Here is a 14,028-nt window from a genome sequence, read left to right as displayed (position 1 = left end):
ATGCCAAACTACTTTCGTTTTCGGTAACGGTAAATAACACAGAAATCGTCCTGGAATCTTTGGCATTTTGCTCAGCAATCCGTTACCAAGGCTCGCCCGAACCCGCTTTTTTTGTGTGACCGACATTTTAAAGAATGATTTTGAGGCTAATCTTTGTTACCTACATCAGATAAAAGCTACTTGTATGTTATTGAAATACATTGATATGAACTGCTATATATAAGGTGTATCGTTAGTTAACTTGACAGGGTAGCGTTTTGTTGTTGTTATAATCGGTATTTTTTAGAGCAAATGGCAAGTAAAATTTAGTTTATGGATTTTTTTGCAGGACCAGTAGACACTTATTTTACAATTTTCCCTTTTTTTCAAGTTATGTTACAAAAATTTAGATTTACTTGAAAATGACAAAAGTTTCATAAATATCATATTTAATCAGGTTTAATGAGGAAAATCAAACAAAATAATAATAATAAAACAACAACAACAACAACAACAAACATATAAAAACCCGCTTGTTTGAAATTATTTTATATACAGTTAAACATGTATTATGCAGCCAACCAATGGAACAGCACATTCTGGCTGCTTAAGGCAGGTAATAGTCCCAATCCGTGACTCTAGTTACCTCCCCTGACGGGAAAGTTGGTTACTTATTCCTTATTCCTTTTTCAAATAAACAATAAGTAACTAGATACTTTTTGTTACTTATTCCTTATTCAACTGCGAATAAGTAACAGACACATTAACACTAGATTAAATTTCATCTCCTTCACCATTTTTTCAACATGATTTAGAAACACACTTTTTAACCTACAAAACGTGTTTCGAACATAATTATGGTATCTTACTTTCACCAGAAAATGACAGAAGTCGAATAATTATAACTCGAATAAGTGAAGGATGAATGAACACCAGATAACACCATATCTCGTTCACCATTTCTTCAACTTGATTTTGCTGCTCACTATAACACCTACAAAACGTGTTCTGAACACATCTTATATCTATTTCACCGAATGATCATATAAAACAAATAAGGAATAAGCAACTGGTTTCATTTTGTTACTTATTCCTTATTCAAACACGAATAAGTAACAGATAAATTAACACCAGATAAAGTCTCACCTTGTTTACCATTTTGTCAATATGTTTTAGTAACACACCTTTTAACCTACAAAACGTGTTCCGAACACATGTCATCTTTCTTTCACCAGAAAATTGCAGAAGTCGAATAATTAGAAAGGTCAATGGACACCAGATAAAGTCTCATCCCGTTCATCATTTCTTCAACTTAATTTTGTTACTTACTATTACACCTGCAAAACGTGTTCTGAACACATCTCATAATCTATTTCACCGAGAAAGGATATAAGTCGAACAAGGAATAAGTAACTGGTTTCATTTTGTTACTTATTCCTTATTCAAACGCGAATAAGTAACAGATAAATTAACACTAGATAAAATCTCATCTCGTTCACAATTTCTTCAGCATGATTTAATTACTCACTATAAGACCTACAAAACGTGTTCTGAACACATCGATAATTTGACTTATAACCCTTCAATTAATGCATTCATTTTTATTTTATTTATTTATTTTTATTTTTGATAAATTTTGTCATTGATTTGTCATTATTTTATCTAATAGGTAAGCGGTGCACATTTTTTCAAACGAATTAAATCTGGACCTCTGTGGGAAAGTGGTTAAGATCGCTGTCCTCAAATCACTTGCCCCTCATCGATGTTTGGTTCGAAACCTCTCTTGTGGTGTGTAATTCGTTGTTGCATTTTTGTGAGGAAGCCACTTTGGACGAGATTCTTGGGATGTTTCTCCTAGAATAGAAATATATACACAAACACGATGTAGCCACGCCAATGCTGCAACCGCCTGACAAGTGTGATTATTACAAAATTCCTTATATAGATCACCGGTCCATAGTCTGTGCTAATGACCGGTCTATCGTTCTATAGCATAAAAACTACCGTTTCAAAAAAGTTTTCATATCATGTAATAAAACATTAATGATAATAATGTTACACCATATTTAGTATAGACACTGAGCGATCTGACCAGAGTTTCAGAGGGACTGAGAAGAAATAGCCCCTAGACTGTGGCAGAGAGATAAAAATCCTATTTAGTTACATTCACCTAGCTGTTTGAGAACTGGCAGTCTGTCTTTTAACGTGCACGGTGCAGACAGATGCACACGAAACCCTCTTTCCGGGGATAAACCACTGACCTCTTTGGGTAGTTTTGACTATTGAACGGCTAGTATTTTAATAAGTATATATTGTATAACAGTACATACATTGAACAAATGCTTTTGCAACACTGTGGATATTTTATTTAATGTTCCTCGATTTATGTCTATACCAGCGTTCCATAACCCTCCGGAAGTTTACCTGTATTGTCTTTCTCACGTGACTTTTTCCATCCTATCACTTTTAAGGTTACAGGTAATATTTTGAAAAGAAGGGAAAAGACAAAACAAACAAAAAAAAACCGCCTTTTTTGTAGGGATCTCTTTTGTTATCAGTATAACTAATTATATTGGAAATATGTTATCAGGTATTTATTATTTTCATTTTTCATACTTGATAAGTTGATAGACATTTGCGTTTCCGTGTTGTTAACACTTTATCGATATTCATTTTGTAGTCGTAGTTCTGATGGTTCGAACCTTGCATCCGTCATTGTTTTTATTTTGCATTTAATTTATATACTTTGTGTTTTTCTCTGATTTCTAATTTATTCACGAAACCCTCAAAACATTAGATCATATTAAAAATGAATCATATTTAAACATGATTACGTTCTAACAATGACATATATGTTAGTGAACAAGTTAGTACTAGATTGACAAACTTTTGTTGTTTTCGTTGAATCGTGTTAAAAAAAAGAAGAAATTAAATACAGTTTTTCAAAATACTTTTTACGGATCCGGGAATCGAACTCCCGACGAAAAAGTATAAAACGGATACCAATACCGCTTGGCAACGAGGAATTACTGTTTGCAGCGTAAACGTAGTGTATCGACTTAAATTTTTGGTATTGTTTTGTTTGTTTACATTTTCAAGCGCCTTATTACTGTGCGATTTTTGAAAACTCGCACCGCGCCATTTTCTTTTTTTGACAGATTGCACGTGTTGCTATTTTTTTATTTTGTACATTACTTGTTACGTTTGTTTCAGATAATAGTAAATATAAAAGGGAGCCTTCACCTGTTCACAGAACTCCTGCCGCGAAATCAGATTACGAGGTTTGTTACCCACTCGATTGCATCCACATAGGCGTACACTGTTGGCTGCGTGAGACGATCCATAGAAATGTAAAAGGTAGGTGTTGTTTTCATTCTTAGCGTTCAAAAGGTAGCGCACACAGACACAGGGTTTGGACAGGCCAGGTAAGCAGCCCTGAGCCCAATGAAACTTTATAGGTTACATTCTACCAATTCGATTCCTTATTTATTTCATATTAATGACATATTAATAACAAAACATTCAGACCTCATTTTCAGCACTTTAGAGCATTTCAATGATATGAAAACCATATATGATCATTTAGTATAACATGTCTTCTTATCAAAAATAGAAAAATATTGACATGTTATGTTGAATATAAGAAAAATAATCTGTTCTGAGAAACATCACCCTCTAAAAATGCCCCCATGAAAACAGCCGTTTAGCAGTTACGCGTAGGTAGACATTTTTCGCAAAGAATAAAACTTATTCCAAGAAATTTACAATGAAAATGGTCTAGATCTATTCTGAATACTATAAGCAATAAACAGAAGCCAAAAATTTAACTGTCACCTCCTCATGTCACTCATTATACCAGATTTCATCCATAGCATGGAACTACATTTTGGACTACTTCACATGTAACACTGAGTAGTCACTTCCGGTTTGGTGTAATCCGACCAATCTTGTAGTAATTGAACAATGATTAGTAATTTCTATAGACTGGCCTGAAATACTATTTATATCTCCTAGTTCTCTATTGTGAATATTTCAATGAAATTTTATTAAACAAAAATCCTGTTTTTCAAAATGTTATTCATTTTTTAATGCAAGATCTTTCTATAAATGTTAAAGAACTTGAAGTTGACTTTGCGTACACATTTTTGCTGAATGGGCATGATCCATGCAGGGGTTTTGTTTACAATGTTTCCCTAGATGCCAGAAAAAGATGTAACCAAAGGGAGACCACTGCTTCCAACAGATACACAAGAAACCCTTTCCGGGGATGAACCACTACTGACCTCTTCGGACCTAGAGAAATAGTTTTGACTATTAAACGGCTAGTATTTTAATAATTATAAAATTGTATAACAGTATACTAGTATATGTTGAACAAAAGCTTTTACAACAGTGTGGATGTTTTATTTAATTTTCCTTGATTTATGTCCATACCAGCATTCCATACCTATCCAGAACCACGTTTTAGGTTACATGTCACATTTTGAAATGAAAAAAATGCCATTTTTGTAGGGATCTCTTTAAATTCTCAGTATAACAAATTGTATTGCATATATATTATCAGGTATTTATTATTTTCATACTTTATAATCATCTGTATTTCCGTGTTTTTTGTTTTTGTTTTTTTTTTGTAAACATTTATTAGCTCCATTATTCGGAGAATAGGAGGGCTATTCTACTCGCCATGGCGTCAACGTGCCCTTTCTTTAAAGTTTTTCGGCAACCTTTGTTTTTCTGTCATATCTTTGTTACTATTGCTTATATCTTACTGTAACTTCACATAAACATTGTCCAGTATACAAACAAAGTATTTTTAGGGGCTGAGCCCATTATACTCAAGGTCAAGGTCACCAAGGTGTTATACTTAGGTTATTTTTAAGGCTAAAGTTTTTCGGCAACCTTTGTTTTTCTGTCATAGCTTTGTTACTATTGCTTATATCTTACTGTAAGTTCATATAAATATTGTTCAGCATACAAACAAAGTATGTGCAGGGGCTGGGCCCATTATACCCAAGGTCAAGGTCACAAAGTTGTTATACTTGCAATTATTTTCATGTTATTTTTCCCCGAAAGCTTCGTTTATAGACATATCTGTGGTACTTTAAAAGATAATTACTTGAAATTAAAAAAATATTTCTTTATAATCATCATCTGCATGTGTGGTTACAAACCCCATAACTCTAATTGTATTTTTGACAGAATTATGCCCGTTTTGTACTTAATTTTTTTTGCAATCTTCGCTTTCTGGATATAACTTTGGTACTATATAAGATAATGACTTGAAACTCAAATTATATCTTTACCATTATCATCTGCATGTGTGGTAACAATCCCAATAACTCTAATTTGTGTTCTTGACAGAGGTATGCCCCTTGGTGTATCTTCCTTTTAAAGTAGAGGTCTCTTATTGAGACATTTATTCATTTTACTGTTAAATCGCCGAATAGCGGAGCGCGCTGTCTTACGGACAGCTCTTGTTAGATATACAATTCATTGATGTGACGCTACTAAATTATAGGACAAGGAATCGTGTTTTGAGAACTGGCACCGTGCCATTTACTTTTTTTGACAGATTGCACGTGTTGCTATTTTTATTTTGAACATTACGTGTTACGTTTGTTTCAGATAACGGTAAACTTCACCTGTTGGCAGAACTCTTGTCGTGAAATCAGATTATGAGGTTCGATACCCACGCGATTACATCCACATAGGCATACACTGTCGGCTGCGTGAGACGATCCATAGAATTCTCGTATGACGGTGGTTCCATACAGGATGTAGGTCAGTCCTATTGTGAAAGGTAGGTGTTGTTTCCATACTTAGCGTTCATAAGGTAGTGCACTCAGACACAGGGTTCGGACAAGCCAGGTAAGCAGCCCTGAACCCTATGAAACTCTCTTGTAGTAATTTAACAAACTGGCTTGAAATAATATATATGAACTGAAATGATACCTCCTAGGTCTCTATTGTATTTCAATGACGTATTCCTAAAAAAACAAATTTCCTATTTTTCAAATATCATTTAATTTTTTAAAGCAAGATCTTTCTTAAAATGTTAACCTTAGTTGACTTTGCACAAATATTTTGCTGCATGAACATGATGCACATGTTTCGTCTACAATGAGACGCGCCACAAAATAACTGTATTCTTTTTTATTTCCATGATGATAATTATACGTGCTTTGTATGGAAAAAAATGGGAAATAACAAGTATCTGGTTACAAATTGACAGTAACATATATAAGGCCAAGACAATGCGTTTAATGTCTAAATATAAATTGAATTAATGTAGTAGTACACCGTACTTGACGTATTAAGGTAAGTTTAGACCACATTGTGATTGCTCACCGTCCGGCGTCCGTCCGTCGTCCGTCCACACTTTCCTTTAAACAATATCTCTTCCTAAACCACAAAGCCAATTTTAATGAAACTTCACAGGGATGATCCTTGGATGGTCTTCTATAGAAATTGTTCAAAGAATTGAATTCCGCACAGAACTCTGATTGTCATGGCAATCGGAAGAAAACACTTTAAAATTTTTTCCTGTCCAAAACCACAATGCCTAGGACTTTGATATTTCGTATGTAGCATCATCTAGTATGTCCAAACATCTTAGAGTTTTGACTTTATTTCGTTTACTCACCTTTTTCCAAACGTAATTCTTTCTGCTTGACTTAACGTAGTTTTCTCACGTCCAATTCCAGTGTCTCCTTAATCCTGATCGTCACTTGGTGTAACATTTCAACGTCATTTCCTAACCGCGCATGCGTCAAGTGTTGTGGACTATTATTCTAGTTTTTAGCTCGACTTTTCGAAGAAAAAGTAGAGCTATTGTACTCACCCCGGCGTCGGCGTCGCCGTTGGTTAAAGTTTTGATAAAGTCAGATATCTCTGATACTATCAAAGCTATTGACTTGAAACTTTATAGCTATTTACTATCAAAGTCTACACCAGGAGAAACAATTCCCATAACTCTGATTTGAATTTTGATAGAATTATGCCCCTTTTTAACTTAGAATTTTTGGTTAAAGTTTTTGACAAAGTCAAATATCTCTGTTACTATCAAAGCTTTTGACTTGAAACTTTAGATACTTATTAACCATCAAAGTCTACACCAGGAGAAACAATCCCCTTAACTCTGATTTGAATTTTGACATAATTATGCCCATTTTTAACTTAGAATTTTTTGTTAAAATATTTGATAAAGTCAAATATCTGTGTTACTATTAAAGCTTTTGACTTGAAACTCAAAATAGTTATTTACCATCAAAGTCTACACCAGGAGAAACAATCCCCATAACTCTGATTTGAATTTTGACAGAATTATGCCCCTTTTTAACTTAGAATTTTTTGTTAAAATATTTGATAAAGTCAAATATCTCTGTTACTATTAAAGCTTTTGACTTGAAACTCAAAATAGTTATTTACTATCAAAATCTACACCAGGAGACATACTTCTCATAACACTGATTTGAATTTTGACAGAATTATGCCCCTTTTTAACTTAGAATTTTTTGTAAAAATTTTTGATAAAGTCAAATATCCCTGTTACTATCAAAGCTTTTGACTTGAAACTTAAAATGTTTGTTAACCATCAATGTCTACACCAGAAGAAACAATTCCCATAACTCTGATTTGAATTTTGACAGAATTATGTCCCTTTTTAACTTAGAATGTTTTGTTAAAATTTTTGATAAAGTCAAATATATCAGTCACTATTAAAGCTTTTGACTTGAAACTCAAAATAGTTATTTACTATCAAAGTCTACACCAGGAGAAACAATTCCCATAACTCTGATTTGAATTTTGACTGAGTTATGTCCCTTTTTATCTTGGATTTTTTTACTGGCAAAGCTCTAATTCAGAGACAAGCACTGAGAAAAGTCGAGCGCGCTGTCTTACGCACAGCTCTTGTTAATGACTGTAATGAATGTATTCACTAGGTCTGCACTGAGTTAGGTCGCGTGGTAATGAATTCCAGTCGCGTAGAAATAATAAGTATATACTAGTCCCATGGCAACGTCATGTGACATCATCCGGCCCAATTTCTACACTACATGCGCTAAAACATTACTTGCCACTGGCGTATTTTTCAAGCTACTTTTTTCTTTAATTGGGTATAAATATAAATACGAAGTGTAAGCGCTACGCCAGTAACGTCAAATTATAAATGTGACATCATTCACATGTTTAGCAGGCATATTGTGTTGGTCATCCTTGAAAGTCAGTGTTGAACGGTGTCATGAGATAACACTTCTTTTGACTCGAAAATGAAGAAAAGAGACAAATGCTACACTGCTAAAGATTTAATGGACAATGCCCTGAAGTAAACACAATTTTATTAGTGGAACTGGACGCTTAAAAGAGGTCAGGAGAATATCGCTGACGACTCGTGGTACAGACGTCAGTTACGTTTTATCAGTTAAAGAGCTCCTTGAAACGGCATCACAGTTCAGTGTTCCATTTCATCAATACGACAAAATAATTATATGAACAATATTTATTTATTGGTAGGAAGGTGTAGAAAATTCATTTATTTGCGATAAACATTGAACTAATGGTAATCACAAGTTGTATCGATTAATTGTTTGTTATATGACAGCGTCTTAATGACGTTGGGCCGCTTTTTAGGAAATGACGTTGCCTAGGAGACGATAAATAAATTCAGCAAAATAGGACCAGAAATAAAAAAAAATGAGAGCACCTTTTCGCGTATTTATTGAACAGCCCTCGTACTTGTAAAAATCAGTCCGATCATATATAACTTATATGACACCTTTTTGCTAATTAGCAAAAAAATACTATATGAAAACAACTATAGGTCTTTTATATATACAAATTTTAATCCAAGTGTTTTGTTATAATATATTGTATATATAGTACAATATTGTTTATACATTATTGACAGATATCAGTTCATAATGTTATACTGCAGTGGAGAAAATTCGGTGCCTTCCAGTAGGGGATTTTGTATTGCCTGGCAATACTTCAGTCACTTGTTCCAACTAAGGTCACTTGTTATATCAACTCCCAAGTATTTAATTGATTTTAGAAATTCCAGAGGTGTATTTGTAAGAACGTATTGATATTTTTTTTTCTTGACAGGGATATCATGACGTTGCTCTCCCTTCCCCCTAGTTTATTTAATGTCTTTTTGTAGTTCTGCGCAGTCTTTATCCGTTAATATTTCCGGATAGCGTACACAACCTAATATTTGATGTGATATCATCTGAGATGTCATTTATATGTTTCAAAAATATAATAGGTCCTAGTAACGTTCCTTGTTTGACTCCTGATAGTACTGATGATACGTTAGATAAGTAACCGTTGGACACATTGACTACGATTTACTAAGAAAGAGTCAGTCTAATTTAAAATGTTTGATCTTAAACTACACGTATATGCAGTTTTGGACTTTAGAAGTTAATGTGGCACAGTATCGCAAGTCTTTGAAAATGTCTACGTGTTTGTTCCGATCTATTGAATATGCTCCGACATTGATCACTGTTGCTAGTTGTGTTTCATAGCTATGTTGCTTTCTAAATGCATGTTGCCTGTTATGTAGTATATTATGAAATTCCAAATATTTCATAAAGTTTGAACAAATAATGTGTTCAAGAACTTTGCGATATTGGACGGTAGTTTCTAGGTCGAGATTTATTCTACTCTAGTACTGGACAGATATTTGCCATCTTCCAGTCTACAGGTATTTTGCCTACGTCAATTTATTGTTAGATTATCAATATGAGATTCTTCTGTCCTATAGTCATCAGTAATTAAGGGAGGAATTCCAGATTTTTTATGCCCCCGAAGGGAGGCATATAGTTTTTGAACCGTCTGTCAGTCTGTCGGTCTGTCCGCAATTTTCGTGTCCGGTCCTTATCTTTGTCATCGATGGATGGATTTTCAAATAACTTGGCATGAATGTGTACCACAGTAAGACGACGTGTCGTGCGCAAGACCCAGGTCCGTAGCTCAAAGGTCAAGGTCACACTTAGACGTTAAAGGATAGTGCATTGATGGGCGTGTCCGGTCCATATCTTTGTCATCGATGGATGGATTTTCAAATAACTTGGCATAAATGTGTACCACAGTAAGACGACGTGTCGCGCGCAAGACCTAGGTCCGTAGCTCAAAGGTCAAGGTCACACTTAGACGTTAAAGGATAGTGCATTGATGGGCGTGTCCGGCCCATATCTTTGTCATCGATGGATGGATTTTCAAATAACTTGGCATGAATGTGTACCACAGTAAGACGACGTGTCTTGCGCAAGACCCAGGTCCGTAGCTCAAAGGTCAAGGTCACACTTAGACGTTAAAGGATAGTGCATTGATGGGCGTGTCCGGCCCATATCTTTGTCATCGATGGATGGATTTTCAAATAACTTGGCATGAATGTGTACCACAGTAAGACGACGTGTCGTGCGCAAGACCCAGGTTCGTAGCTCAAAGGTCAAGGTCACACTTGGACGTTAAAGGTCATTTTTCATGATAGTGCATTGATAGGCATGTCCGGTCCATATCTTTGTCATTCATGCATGGATTTTAAAATAACTATGCATGAATATGTGACACAGTAAGACGACGTGTCGCGCGCAAGACCCAGCTCCGTAGGTCAAAGGTCCTTAACTCTAACATCGGCCATAACTATTCATTCAAAGTGCCATCGGGGGCATGTGTCATCCTATGGAGACAGCTCTTGTTTGTCAATTTTTGGCCACAAATGTATTTCTAATACGGCTTAGAGTCACTTTTAATATCTCCGATTAGGTTGTTTACTTATGTATCATGTGCCATTTTAACTTTCTTTTTCACTGTTTGCCTAAAAGTTTGCCACCTATTTTTTAGTCTGATACTACTGGTTTTCTTAATGCTTGAATGTACACGATTCACGTCTTTTCACAAGTGTTTTGATCTTATATGAAATCCACGGTAAAGATTTTGATCCCTTACTCTTTTTTACTCGGAATGTTTTTCTTGGGAACTGCCGTTGCGGCGCCTCAATTTCTTGATCATTGGAATGAACTTCATTGGAAGATGGTGCGTTTGATTTTGACCCTTTTTTAACTGACGAGAAAACCGAGTTCTTTCTCGTATCCCGGGAAACGGATCCATCGTTAGACTCACAGTTTACCCCAGTTGTAGGGTATGTTGGTGAAAACCTTAATCATGACTTAGAATTCAATTTTCACGCTTTTTTTCGCAGACCAGATGTCATTATAAATCAAGATATATTGCAACCTGAAGAGTTCTAGATACGTCACTCGAACGTCACATGTAGGTCAAAATGATTTTTTATATGCAATTTGTCTAAACAAAAAACAACAGCATGTTTCTTCTCAAAGTACAAATGAAAACGACATAAATTCACTTTTGCAGTGGACCCCCAAAAGGGTCTATTAAACTTTAGTTATTATATTAGCAATTAATCGATATAACAAAATGTTTAATATATCCAACTTCATTTGTTTCAGTTCTATTTTCAAACTGATTTGACTAGTATTTAAAATGTCAACAACTCGGAACTAAGTGACACTAGATTTCACGGTTCCTGTTTAAAAGTGAGTGGTATACCCAATCAAAATACAAGTGACAATTGAAACCAAACCGAGTACCAAACGAGCACCAATGAAAACTCGGGAGTTAAAAAGTGGTTACCGGCTTGAACCGTGAAATAAAGAGCTGACCGGGCAAAAGTTGAGAGTGCTTACATTATATATTAAAATAAACCATTTAGATGCCCAGTCACTAGCACATGTTTCATTTTTATCACCGAAACGTCCTTGAACGAGCACCCATTCAGATACCCATGACAGCAAGCTATCAATAAAAATCGTTTTTCAAAAAAAGCCTGTGTTGTTAGGTTCTGTCCAAAACTAGTACTCTTTTCAACACAAACAAAACGATGCCTCTTTCTGTTAACAAAAAACATGAATGTAAAACATATAGACTAAACAAAGTAAGACAAATACAATTATTACATACATATTTAAAAAGTGAATCCATGATAAAATATTGTTCTTTCTATGCTGTGACATGAAAAGAAAAACAGTATAATTATATTTAGTCAGTTTGCGAAATGCTGTACAAAGAAGTCGGGTTGAAAGCAGCCTGAGTGTCAGCGGGAAGGAAGTTCTTTAGCCTAAGCCTCGATTGCCATACATCGCGGTTTTAGTCTTTGGTACAACCAGCGACAGCCTGTCTTGTTTTCTATCCGGTCTATAAACTTCAATCATATCCCTTATACAGACAGGAAACTGATCGTGTAGAGCCTTAAAGGTGCGGTCAGAACCTTGTGCTGTATCCTGTATTTCTCCTGTAACCAGTGGAACCCCCCTTCAGTACCGGCGTATTATGATTGTGACGGGGCGTCCTAGTTGTAACGCGAGCTACCCTATTCTGGACATGTTGCAACTTGTCAAGTGCGCTGTTTGGGATACCACTTAACAAGGCATTACAATAGTCTAACCGTGTGGTAACCAGGCTATTGACAAAGGTCTTTGTGGCATCTCTGGTAAGACACCATCTGATATAATTTATTCTTCGTAGGTGTGCGTATCCAGCCTGGCACCAAAACGTCCCTGGACGAATTCCTTTAAAAAAATATATGGTCCTCTGCTGGCCGCACCGTACAATCTTAGTCTCTCGACAAAAGTTTAAGGCTTATCTTTTTATTTTATTTTTTTACTAATATCGGATGCTGTGATTTCTCAATATAACCGCCGAAACAACCCCGTTTGAGTACCAAAGAGGTTCCCCTTTATCACACTCCGTGTTGTTGCTGTACCTCCGGCAGTGACATCGGCATCGTGTTTAGGCACCTCAGTAATGGTTCTCAGCGAACTCACGTCTTTGTTATTACTCTACATTACAATACAAACTGAAAGACATGCTGTTTCATTCTTGCATACTGGATAGGACTTCCCGCGTTTTTTTCCGCTTTCACCACGGGGAGCTAAATGACTTAAAGACGCGCCACAGAATAACTGTTTTCTTTTGTATTTCCATGATGGTAATTATACACGATTAGCATGGGAAAAAAGAAATACAAGTATCTAGTTACAAATTGACAGTGATATATATTAGATCAAAACAATATGTTTCATGTCTAAACATTTTATTAAATGACTATAGCAGTATGCACAGTTTTTGATGTATGAAGATGAGTTTAGACTATACTTTGTTGTTTCTATCGGGTAAGATAGTTATTAACCTATGTTTATAAAACTATACTAAAAAAATACGGAAGCATGGAGGGGACATCGGATAATCTTATTTTAATTTATCTCGTGGCCAAGAGTTATCACTAAGAAAAAAAAACAAACGAAAAACAAAAGATGGTATCTCGTGGCCACGAGATATAATTGAGAAAAAACAAAAAACAATGTCTTAATTCGTGACCACGAAATATAACTAAGAAAAAAATGAATTTGCTAATTCGTGGCTACGAAATATAAGTAAGAAAACAAAACGATTTTTGCTAATTCGTGACCATGAAATATAACTAAGAAAAAAACAAAATAACCATTTTTTTCTAATTTGTGGCCACGAAATATAACTAAGAAAAAAACAACAAAAAACGATCTTTTGCTAATTCGTGGCCATGAAATATAACTAAGAAAAAAAAAAGAAGAAAAAAAACGATCTTTGCTAATTCGTGGCCACAAAATATAACTAAGAAAAACAACAAAAAACGATTTTTTGCTAATTCATGTTTTTTTCTTAGTTATATTTCGTGGCCACGAATTAGCAAAATATCGTTTTTTGTTGTTTTTTCGTAGTTATATTTCGTGGCCACGAATTAGCAAAATATAGTTTTTTTTTGTTTTTTTTTTTTCTTAGTTATATTTCGTGGCCACGAATTAGCAAAATACCGTTTTTTGTTGTTGTTTTTCTTCTTCTTAGTTATATTTCGTGGCCATGAATTAGCAAATTCGTTTTTTTTTTCTAAGTTATATTTCGTGGCCACGAATTAATTTTTGTTTGTTTGTTTGTTTTTTTCTTAGTTATATCTCGTGACCACGAGATAACATTTTTTGTTTTTCGTTT

The 14,028-nt window shown here is 34.8% G+C and overlaps 1 long non-coding RNA gene across 1 annotated transcript; it reads left to right on the top strand.

The window, feature by feature from the left end:
• The first annotated feature begins 3,196 nt into the window (after window positions 1-3,196).
• On the top strand, window positions 3,197-4,586 carry LOC128557490 (uncharacterized). Its single transcript, XR_008371184.1, has 2 exons — window positions 3,197-3,336; window positions 4,177-4,586. It is a non-coding gene; the product is annotated as an uncharacterized LOC128557490 (long non-coding RNA).
• The last annotated feature ends 9,442 nt before the right edge of the window (window positions 4,587-14,028 follow it).

This window comes from Mercenaria mercenaria, chromosome 5, assembly GCF_021730395.1.
Source record: "Mercenaria mercenaria strain notata chromosome 5, MADL_Memer_1, whole genome shotgun sequence".
Taxonomy (NCBI): domain Eukaryota; kingdom Metazoa; phylum Mollusca; class Bivalvia; order Venerida; family Veneridae; genus Mercenaria; species Mercenaria mercenaria.
This window is presented reverse-complemented; position numbering and strand designations above follow the sequence as displayed.